The following is an 11,214-nucleotide window of genomic DNA, read 5'->3' as shown; positions in this document are numbered from 1 at the left end:
TGGGAATGAAGGATAAGGTAGATGATAAAAATCCTGGCCCCCAAGATGAAAGCAAGGAGGCTAGTTATGCTCCGGTCAGGGAGATTAAGATTTTTGGCTACCTCAAAATCTTGACCAGGTGATACAACAAAGAAAGAAAAACCTTTCACCAAAAATGAAGTTTGAACAGATTGGGTTTCATGAGATGATTTGGAAAGTTTTCATAAAGTGCGCAGGCTGAGATTCCAATAACAAGTGATAATAGACTTCTAAAAGCTCTTCACATGCATTGTATTTGTACTGGATAATTCACACAAGAGAGAGGCAATGAGCTAAGCCCAGTATTAATTTCAAACCACCTCCCTTTTTGTTTAAAGGAAACCCATGCTGCTTCATGTAGTTGTCAGATTTGGCCGAACTTTGTCTACTTCTTTAATTGGCACCCATCCCAAATGTCAGGTAGCTTTGTCTAAACTGAGGCAAACTGTCACCCCTTCTCTCTCCCTGCCTTCCTCCTCCTTCCTCCTCTCTTCCCTCCTCTCTTCCTCCCTCCCTCCCTCCCTACCTACCTACCTTCCTTCCTTCCTTCCTTCCTTCCTTCCTTCCTTCCTTCCTTCCTTCCTTCCTTCCTTCCAATATAATGGATAGAACTTGTGTGCTGGTGAATGTGGGGCAGTGTTGGTAAGTCACATATGTGCCATAGATATACATTGTTAAATTAAAGGACATTGGTTCCTCTATTTCCAGCACACACTGTAGACAAGTTTTCTGTCTCCTGCTTCCTCCCAAGGGATTTTAATATACTCTCCATTCATAAAGTGAGATGAAATTTCTATTTATCCTCAAAAGTTATATATCAGCCTAAAGTATATCTGTGTGGAGCTGCTTAATTAAGTATACTTAATTTATACTTAATTTATACTTAAACACTTCCATCAAAATCTGTCGTTACCTGTATTAAACCAAAAAATAAATACATCTCCAGGGGGGTGATAAATAGTCCCGGTGCAACTTTTCAAAAAATCTTCAGCAATCATCGATTTTGAAGCAGCTGTAATGCTTAGAGGAACTCCTAGGGGTTTTTATTTTCCATTTCAGGATACTCGACAAAAAGCAAAAAGGATTTAAGAGTGTTTCAGGATGCAAAACATCGATCATTGTCATGATTTACAGGACATCAGCTACCCCACAACTTTGGACATGTGTAGAGTTCCCTACAGAGTAATTCCCACTTTCCAAAGTGGAACCTCTTCCAGCTGGAGACAGACATTTAATTTGATTTCCAGAAATCGGATGCACCTGAGGAAGCCTTTAGTTTGGAACTGAATTCTGCAGAGAAAGCTAATGGACACGATGCCTCCATTTTTCCAGGCGGAAGGTGGCAAGGCTGTCCATCACGGCTTCCTGCATCTCCAGTGTCCTTACTTAGGCAGAAGCATCGGCTTCCCGGGTGGGCCAGGAGGACGTGTGATTCTGGGAGTCGTTCCTGGAACTTAGCCTAACGTCTGTTTCCTTGGCCTCTCGATGATGCCGCGAGCCACCCAAATCTCGTAATAAAACCCTTTCTTCTTAAGTAAAATGGATTCTGTTATCACAACCAAGCATATTAATATATCTGATAATTGCTCTTGTAGGGTTGACAACACTGGCAGCCAGTTTCGACTGGGACCAAACCAAATCATATGATAACAAGAATATAAGCATGAAAGGGAATGTTTTTGAAAGAGAGGGAGCTCTAACTAGTTCGACTGCGTTAATTTAATCTTGTGTGGCCCACGATATGATTCGAGCATCTGAACGATGATCTCTTCTCTTTATTTTATGTAAAATAAAGCCACTAACGTGATTCAGGATATTTATCTTGAAAATGCTTCACCATAGATATTCTGAGATTAGTCTAGTATTTAATAGTGATATCTTATTTTTTTTTCAAATGATGATCTCTGACATTGATTCTCTAATGTATTGATTAGTGCCTGAGATAATATACATGTGTATAGACAATAAAACATTTTGGGGGCATAGGAAAAAAAAATACTATCCACATAAATGCCTTTGTTCCAGCCTAGGCCACTGAATGTGAAATTCCGGGACTAATACCCAGGACCCTGCATTTTTAACAAAGTTACAAAGTTCATTTTTAAGCCTACGAAAACATTAAAACCAATGTTTTAGAATGTTGAGAGAATATTAGTTGTAGAGAACGCTAATAAATTTATTTTAAAATTGTTAAAATGTATTAATAAATTTACCACTTGGTTTTCAGTTCAGTAACTTTTACCCTAAAAGTTAAACACTACATATCAAAAAGATGTTCTTCTCTCAGAGATGAAATTTTAATAATCTTTCAAACTCTCAAAAGTCACAACTGATAGTTTAAATTTTCAAAACAAACAAAAAATATCGTTTTACTTTGAGCCAGTCATCTTTCCCTACCCACTTTTTGAGGCTTTTCCTGGTCCATAATGGAGGAAATATCATCTAGAGGGATCTGGAGAAATTTACAGTTCCCTTCCATTTAATTTAACATTTATTGACTGTTTATGTACTAGTTTGTATGCGAGGCTTGAGACACGAAATGAGATGGCATAAATAAAGGAGGAGGTGACAGTCCAGGAGGGGGAATGGCACCACGGACAGACGGATTCGATATCGTGTGTGAAGGGCTGTGAAAAGGCTCACCTCATGCCATGTGGGAAGCACAGACCAGTGGTTCTCATGGCTGCTCACTGGAATCACTTGAGATGCTTTAAAAGACACTGATGCCTAGCTCCTGCTTCCAGAATTTCTAGTATATTGTTCTGAGATGGGTGGCCTGGGCATCAGAATTTTAAAAAGCCTCTCCCCCCGCCTTGTTGATTCTCATGTGCAGCTATGTTGAGAATCGAGGTTCACAGTCGGTTCTCGGAGGAGGTGATACCTTGAGACAAGCCTCAAAGTAGATAAAGCAGGTGTCACAATCAGTCGGTCGATCTACATGACAGTCTGGCAAGCCGTTCATTCAATTTCTTGTTTTCTAGATTAACAAAACTAAATAAAGCCATTTGAAAGTTGGAGGGGCTGTTTTCAGACCATGACATTGAAACTGCTTTGCACACGAGGGATTTCTGCCTACATTTCACCGTGCAAGAGTGGGCTTTTTTCCAGCAGCTGTTCTTATTCTTGGGATAAGTCAAGAAATTCAAGTTAAAATACTTTGGACCCGAATCAAAAAAAAAAAAAAAAACAAAAAAACTGGAGACATCTGGAGAAAAGGATGATGCAAGGCTGTATCCTTGGGTGGAGGTCAAAGGAAAGGCACGGGGTTCGGTGGCCAAAACGCAAGCGAAGGGGCTCGATGGGCCGTGCTACCACGAGTCCTCGGGAAGAGCGAGCCCTTGGGACAATCGGCAGGTCACGCCGAGTGCCACGCATTCTGAGAAATGATGACAGAGTCATTTATTTGTGGCTTGGATTTAACTTGTAAAAAAAAAACGAACAAAGGAGGCTGCCGAAGGGAATCGTGCTATGGGAAGAACACCGAGGAAATGCAGACTCAGGCTCTGCTCGTCCAAGGGCTCGCTCGCTCTTCGTTTAAAGATCAGTAAAAAAATCTGAAATCCGGCTGTCGGTGCACACGCCGTGCGCAAGTAATTAACCTTTTTGTTCATGGGTAGGAAATATATTTGTTGCTTAATAGGGCATGGCTCAGCTTTGTTTAGTATAAGTTATTTGGGTCATAAAATAATCAGGCTCCTTTAAAAAAATATTAGGCTGAGGAGGCATGCTAAGTCATTTATTTATCCAGGGAGAGCCCGAATTAGCTAATTAGAAACAGATTGTGCAGGGTGGTGCCATGAATGCACATTTAGCTGCAAGCCCTCCTGGGTTCGCATGGAGACGAATGGAATATTAAAATTGGGCCAAACTTATATGTCAAGAAAACGAAATAATTTGGGGTAGAAAATAATCATTTTTCTGTAATTCTCTCTGCTGCCTCTGTGGAGAGAGGAAGACAGAAGCTACGATTTCCTTCCTTCTTCTTTGTCCTGATAATTGGGTTAAGAAGGGTCTCTCTTCTGGAACCCTCTGTCTCCCACTTGCCCTTCTCTATGACGGCAGAGTTTGGGGACTCTCTCGTATGTCCCCTTGGGCCCCTGGGCTTGATGCACTTATGTTTAACTCTCTAAACCGTGATCGTGTTCATATCTCCTCAGCAATCGAAAGTATCCTCTATAATTTATACCAAGGATAATTTAATAATTATTAAATCGATAGTTTAGAGTCTGCTTCTCCTATTAGAAAGCTAAGTGTAGTTTCCAGGAAGGCAGAGCGAGTGTTTATCTAGTTTACCATATAGCCCTGTGCTTTGTCTGATCCTGCACAAAATAGACACTTAAAACAAGTTTGGTGGAGAGAAAAATGAATGAATGAATGAATGAATGAATGGGTGAATATAGATAAGCTATTTGGGGACAGGGATTGGGTTTTTTTTCTCTCCATTTCCAGCATTTAATGATCTCCCTGGTTAGGAACTGAGCAGATAATGCTCTCAAGGGCCAGGCAGGTAACATACATGTGAGAAGCTGCACCTGTCTGCGGGCTACATTTGTCTCTGGTCCTTCAGTTTTACTCCCTTTTATAGGCTTTTACTAAATATTGGTTGAAACAGTAAATGTTTTGGCAATTCCCATTTGTATTCTTTGCTTAAACCGTTCTTTCTCTATGCAACACTCTTTCTTCTTAACCTTCATTATTCCCTTTTATCACTTCTTTTGGACTGTGCTTATTCTACATATCATTGCTGAAATCCATCAAAAATGCCGCATCCCTCTGAAAGCTTTCTTGTTTCGAGGAAGGTAGCATAAAGTCATAGTTTAGAGCATGGACTCTAGAGCCAGCGGTCTACCTCCAGCATTTATCAGCCATGGAGGAACTGGACAGCTAATCAATCTTTCTGCACTTCCGTTCGCCCTTCTGAAATGGGGATACTTATAGTTTCTTTCATAACATCGTGATGAGAATTAAGTGAGTAAATTTTTATAAAGCATCTAGAACAGTACTTGGCACAGGCGAAGGGCTCTATAAATCTTTGTTAAATAAGTTTTTGTAATGTAAAATCAATTCGAATGGAGCCAGCCTCCTATTTTCTTCTACGTATGACTTCTGTGAAATGCCTTTTTATGGCCCCTTCTGTGTGTGTTGATCACATCACTCCCAAGGTGCAATCTAATTAGAGCCAGTCAACTGGGTGGGAGTGAAAACAATGCAAAGAGGTGAATTTAGAGAAAATTTGATGGTTTCAGGAAAAATGATTCTGCTCTATTTTTTTCTTTTGCACTTATTACCATAACAGTACGTATTTATTTCTTTATGTGCTATCAAGCTCACCCCACTAACCTATGAGCTCCATGAAAGCAGGCAATTTGTTTTGTTCACTGATACATCCCCATTGCTATCTTGGGTGACGGACAAATCTTTCTTGATTAAATAATGAACTGAAAAGGGCATCCATCATATGCTTAGCTGAGTTTTAATGGATATTGGATAGCTTGGAGTTTGAGGTTATCTTCTTTGACCAATAACTGGAATGGAGTTCCTTTTCTCTTTCTTATAATTACTATTTTTTAACAGCATAACTCAAGCATAATAAAAATATAATAAACCAATGAGGTTGAAACTGTACAGTTTTATAAGGTTTGGTATATGTGTACACCTATGAAATCATCGCTATAAACGAGAGAGAGAATACAACATGTCCATCATCCCCAAATGTCCTTGTGCCCCTTTGTAATCCCGTCCCACCCTCCCCAGGCAACCACCTCTGCTGTCACTACAGATTAGTTTGCGTTTCTCTTTCTTGATCCATATTATCAGAAGTCTGTTTATTTTATTAATTATTTCAAACAACTAACTTTTGTTTCGTTGTTACTCCCTATTATATTGGGTTTCTATTCATTGATTGCCATGAGTATGTTTATTCTACCATTCTTTTCTTAACTTCTTAACTGAAAAGTTACCTCACTAGTTTTCAGACTTCATTTCTTTCTGAATATAAGCATTATAAGGCTACAAATTTCCCTCAAAATACCAGTTTTGCTGCATCCTATATTTTGATATTTTTATTCTCATCCATTTTCCAGTATTTCATAATTTCTGTTATGATTTTTTTGACTGAATCAATTCAAACACACTTTAAAATTTGTTACTGATATATGTATGAGGTTTAAAAAATTTATCCTTTATCTACTGAGTTCTAATTTAATGGAATTGAAATCGTGGTCAGAGAATGCATTCCGTTTGATGTTGATTCTTTGAAATTTATTGAAATTTGCTTTATATCGTGTGCCCCGTATCTCATTCTATTCCTATTTGGAGGATGAGAAGACAGGCCCTGTCTCTCGCTGTAGAAACACAAGAGGTCCCTGGTTACCTTCTGGACCGTAGAATATGGGTACCCATCTTCAGCTTAGCCAGTAAGATTCCCTTGCCTGTGGCTTTGGACAAATGCAAGAGTGGGATCAGTTAGAGAGTTTTCCCAGCCGGTGTGGAGGAGCTGAGAGGCCCGCGTGTGGCAGCAAGAATCCAGCAGCAGCCGTAGCATCGGTTTCCGTGTCCTAAGCAGACTATGCGCTTATGACCAGCTGCCCTTGGTTTTCTGCCAGAGCCTCATTCTCTACTCTTTCAGTTGGTTCTCTAAGTTTCTGACATCTTGCCAGTTCATTCCTTTTCCATTCGATTTAACCAATCAGTTACCATCACTTAAAACCGAGAACACTGACGGTGTAAAAAGGTAATATTTTTGAGGGAATTACATTATGTTTATTTTTATTTTATTTCACTTGATCTTACAACTCTTTCCTCAGTAGGCATTATTTATTTTATTAATGGAACAGATAAAGAAACCGAGGCTTCAGCAGTTTAAATAGTTTGTGTCCCGCATCCTACAGATTACAAATGGTGGAGCCAGGGTCAAGTCTGATTTGTGAGCTCCCTTCTTTATGTTCAATAGGTAATTTTTAAGCTTTTTTCCTAACTCCAATATTCTATAAATTGAAAGGATTGATACAAATCGCCAAGTATAATTACAGGATAGCTCAGGTACTGAGAGGCTAAAGACTAGATGCCACAAATGTTTATACCTTTTCAAAATTTTGTTGGGAAAAAGTATTTTGCTCAGGCTTTTAATTGAATACATGCTGTGAGTTAAACTTCGAGACACTGATCTTCTCTTACCCACACCCCCGCCCCCCAACTTTTCAAATTTACACACGTGCCTTGGCAGCATAAACAGGCATCGCACAGAGGGACTAGTGACTTGACATACTTCATCATCTCCCTTGCCTAACAGAGGGGTCCTTTGAGGTCATGGGCCACTTTTTCTCCTGTAGGTTTATTGACAGTCTGCGTGTTCATGCTCATGAAGTAACTTCTAGCAACTTTGGCTAAATAAATTGGTAAAAGGCTGAACTCAGAGTCAGCATTGCTTCATAACGTACACACGCAGAGCTCATAATATATGTGGCAGTTGACTCGCTTAAATCACCCAATTAGTTTTTTGTAGTCTTGTATAAATATAATAAAGTAGCTATAGAGATGAAAGATGTTTTCAAGTTAAATTTGACTCCACCAAACTCATAGAATCAGAGTTAACTTACATTCCATTTTAGGTGATTTTACAGAAAGTTGTTTAAAGGCAAAATATTCTTAAAAGTTTGAAGTTGTTTCTCCCCCGACTTCTCTTACTTGCTGTCATGAAAAGCCTACTGATTTTATAATCTATTAACTTGCAGAGGAAAAACTGTACTCTTTTGTTACTCGACCAATAATACACATATCTATTTATAAATTCTTAACCTCATCTGAAACATGTTTGCTTTCAAATCACATTTTACTGGCATTTTTAGTTATTTTTTGGCTTTTCCCACTAGCAGAGTACTTCGGTGCCTTAAGTGGCGCATTCAGACGTAAGTGAAATAGAGCCGTGAGGACATTTGACAAGGAGTAATTCACATAAGTGCTATTTGTTGATATTCGTCTCCCTTCTGGTCAATAGAGATAATGATGGGGCCACAGCAGTGCAGACTCCATCAGGAGAGAGAAACAAGGGTTCCCCAAAATGGTAGTCGGGTGCACAAATCAAATGTAATGCGCGTCTGTCGACAGAGATTTGTTTTTTGAGAGAAGTAAAATGAGAATATGGAGTTAAGGGAGAAGCGTTCATTTTAGCTGTCATGTGCCAGTTGAATTATTCCGGTAAAAATACCAGTATTTTCCACGTGACTTAAAGAGCCAGGAAAATTAGGCGCACAAAATATAAATCTGTACAGAGATGGGGAGAAGTCTCACCAGAATGACCTAGGGAAAACCATTTTGGGATGAAAACCAAGAATTCCTCTATAAGGACAATTCTACACCTATAGATGCATGGAACACACAAAGGAAAACATAAATTGCCTGCAGAAGATTCTTTCTCTCTCTCTCTCTCTCTCTCTCTCTCTCTCTCTCTGTGTATGTGTGTATATATACACATGTATGTATGTATGTATGTATGTATGTATGTATGTATATGTGTGTATGTATGTGTATGGATAAATAATTTTTTTACAAAGACAATTTTTGCGGTGAGTCCACAGAGGCAAGCAAACAATCTCCCACTGAAAGTGATATAAATTTTTTATACAAAGAAGGTAATTTTGAGGGAGAGGTAGCAGAAGCAGGCATGAATATGAGATACTAAGAAACAATGACAATAGAACAGTTTGAAAGATATTAATAAGTATGCTTATAGTTCTTTAACTAAATATAAAATTGTTAAAATAGTCAAAGAAGAAATAGTAACCTAATGTAAGGACAGGTCATAAATGCTAAAGAAATATGAATCTTTGAAAAATAATGAAACTACTAGAAATAAAAATATAGTCATTGCAAAGAGAAAACTCTCCATGGATGCATAAAATTGAATCTAACTGAAGAAAGCATTAATTACCATAGTTCTGAGGAAATCACTTGGAATGTAGCATAGATACGAATAAATTTAAATTATGGAAGAGTCAAGAGACATGGGAAATAGCTTGATAAGGTTCAAGGTACTTTTTATTAGGAAAGAATTCCAGGGAGCAGAGATAAAGAGAATTTGATGAATGATGATATTCAAGAAGTAGAAACTGAAGTATTTAGAATTGAAGAAGGACTTGAATTTTCAGATTGCAGAAACATACTATTCCCAAAGAGAAAGATGCAATACAAGAAGCAGTGCTGAGTTTAAAAGTCTGTAAACATGTGGATGACTTGTTTATAAAAGGCTAACTATACAACGCTTAAATTTATAATGATTATTTTGAGCAGGTTTTAAAAACAAGTAGGAAAATCTTGACAAAATTCGACACCCTTTCATGATAAAAACTTTCAACAAACAAGTTGCAGAACTGAACTTCCTCAATTTGATAAAAAGATTTCAGTGAAAAACCCCAAACTGACATTATTTTTAGCGGGAAAACTCTTAAAGCTTTTCCCCAGAGATCAGGGACAAGACAAGGATGTCCACTGTCATCATCTGGAGGTTCTAGCCATGGTGATTAGAAAAGAAAAAGAAATAAAGCACATCCAGATGGGAAGAAAAGAAGTAAAACTATCTACCTGCAGATGATATCGTCTTATACATACAAAACATCCCCCCAAATCCAGAAAATACAGCCAGGCTGCAGAGTTCAAGATCAACATACAAAAATCAGCAGCAATTAACAACCCAAAAATGAAATTACGAAAAATATTTCAATTGCAGTAGAATCAAAAAGAATAAAAGAAGAATAAAACTAACAAAAGAAGTGTAAAGCTTATACTCAGAAAACTACAAAACATTGTTAGAAGAAGTCAAGAGACTACTACATAAATGATAAGACATCCGTTCATGGATTTGAACACTATATTGTTAAGAGAACAATACTTTCAAAGTGATCTACATCTAGATTTGATGAAGTTCCTATCAAACTCCCATCTGGCTTCTTTACAAAAGCTGGCATACTGGCCCTCAAATTCGTGTGGATATTCAAGGGATGGAGACTAATCAAAACCATCTTGAAAAAGAACATAACAGGAGGACTCGCACTTCCCGATTTCGAAACTTACTATGAAGCAATGTTAGGAGAGTGTGGTACTAACATAAGGTTAGACGTATAGATCCATGGAATTAAATGGAGAACTAAATAAAACCATGTGTTTATGGTCAGCTGAGTTCCCGCTAGGGTGTCAAGCCATTCCATGAGGACAGAATAATCTTTTCAACGAATGGTGATGGGATAACTGGACAGCTACATGCAATAGAATGAGTTTGGACCCTTACCTCACACTATATGTAAAAACTCATTCAAAATGCATCAAACATCTAAATCTAGGGGATAAAAGTATAAAATTCATGGAAGAAAATATAGGGATAAATCCTGTCCTCATATTTGACAATGGGCTCATATATGACACAAAAGCACAAGCAAAATAAAAAACAGATGAATCGGATATCATCAAAATTAAAAACTTTTGTTGTTTCAAGGACACTTCCAAGAAAGTGATAAATCAACCTCCAGTATGGGAGAAGATATTTACAAAGCATATATCTAGTGGACTTGTGTCAAGAATTGAAAAAGAACCCTTCCAACTTAATCATAGAAAGAAAAATAGCTCAATTAACAATGGGCAAAAGATCTGCATAGAGATTTCTCCAGAGAAGATATACAAATGACTGATAAGTCCACGAAAAGATGCTCAAAATTATTAGTTATCTGGGAAATGCAAATCAAAACCAGAATGAGATACTACTTCACACTCGCTAAGAAGACTGTATTCAAAAAGACAGATAATTTCAAACGTTAAAGAGGATGTGGTAGGAATGTAACCTGTTAGTGAGAATGTCAAATGATTTGACTGCTTTTGAGAATAGCCTGTCACTTCCTCAAATGGCTAAACATGGAGTTATTGGCGACCTGGCAATTTCACTCCTATCTACATGTATATCGAAGAGAAATGAAAGCATATGTCCACACAAAAACTTGAACGCAAATGGTCATAGCAGCATTCTTCATAATCGCCCCAAATCAGAAATGACATAAATGACCATCGACTGATGAATAGTAAATAAAATGTGGTCTATCCATACAATGGAATATTAGTCAGCAAAAAAAGAAATCAAGTTCTAATATATGCAGCAACCTGGACAAACCTCGAAACATGTTAAGTGAAAGTTAGACGCATGATGTGTGCTTT

Source organism: Pteropus vampyrus, unplaced genomic scaffold (genome assembly GCF_000151845.1).
Source record: "Pteropus vampyrus isolate Shadow unplaced genomic scaffold, Pvam_2.0 Scaffold121, whole genome shotgun sequence".
NCBI lineage: Eukaryota > Metazoa > Chordata > Mammalia > Chiroptera > Pteropodidae > Pteropus > Pteropus vampyrus.
Note: the sequence above shows the minus strand (reverse complement) of the source record.